Below are 1,010 nucleotides of genomic sequence, written 5' to 3'. Positions count from 1 at the left end.
TATGGAGGGGGGAGGTGGGGAACCCTCTGGAGAAAACTGCCGGGGAGAGAGGAAAGCCGGGGCAGAGACAGAAGCTCAGTAAGTTGTAGCTTTGGGAGAGTGGAGCTCCAGCCTGATGGCTTGAACTCTGATGGAGGAGCTCTGTGAATGGCACCCCAGGGGGGTCCTGCCCAGAAGCAATGGGGCTGGCCTATTTTGCCCCCACCCCCGGACTTTGGCTCCCACCCCACCCCAACTGAAGAAAGAGCATGCATACCTTCCAGTGGTCACTGAGGCACCTCCCATCCCCACCAAAGGCAGTCCCCGAGAAGCAGATGGCCGAGGGGTGGGTGCCCCTGCCAGCTCATAGGAATGGGGTGGGCATTGTAGCGTGCAATGGCATCTGCCTCCGGGGGCCACCCACGGGTCAGGGCATGGGCTCCCAGGCTGGGCTGCCTCTGGTCCTGATGAGCTGTGGAGACCCAGACCCAACCAGTTACCTCCAGCAATGCTGTGGGAGCCCAGGGGGGTCGTGGGCTGGAGGCAGAACTGTGGCTTTCCCCGCCTAACCCAGCTGTGGCCCAGCCCTGTGGCTTATGCCAGGAGGTCTGCATGGCCCAGGCCAGCACAGGGTCCGGGGACACAGCTGGGGAGCCGCTGGAGCTAGGGAGACACCAGACTCTTTTCCTAGAAAGCCCCAGTGGCTATGCACCATAGGCCACTTACTCCCACCTTCTCTTTCCCCTCTTTCTGTCCCTCTAACTGCATGAAATGTTGACTGTGTACCTGGGATGGGCATGGTGGGGACCAAGTCTGCTGACTGGAATGATTCTAGAACCAAAATAAAGCTGGGGCAGGAAGGAGGGGGCTTCCTCTTGCTCAGCCCCAAATCACCTTCGTCTCTCCTCCAGGAATCGGGGTTTGTGTGGGTTACTCTGAATAGACTACCCTGCTGCTGGGTGCTCAGAGGGAAAGGAGGCCCCAGCACAAGGACCAACGCCATCAGACTGCTCAGGAAGCAGAAGAAGGGG

The sequence above is a fragment of the Suricata suricatta genome, chromosome 11 (assembly GCF_006229205.1).
Source record: "Suricata suricatta isolate VVHF042 chromosome 11, meerkat_22Aug2017_6uvM2_HiC, whole genome shotgun sequence".
In the NCBI taxonomy this organism is placed as follows: domain Eukaryota; kingdom Metazoa; phylum Chordata; class Mammalia; order Carnivora; family Herpestidae; genus Suricata; species Suricata suricatta.
The sequence above is the reverse complement of the archived record's forward strand: the minus strand, read 5'-3'. Positions refer to the sequence as shown.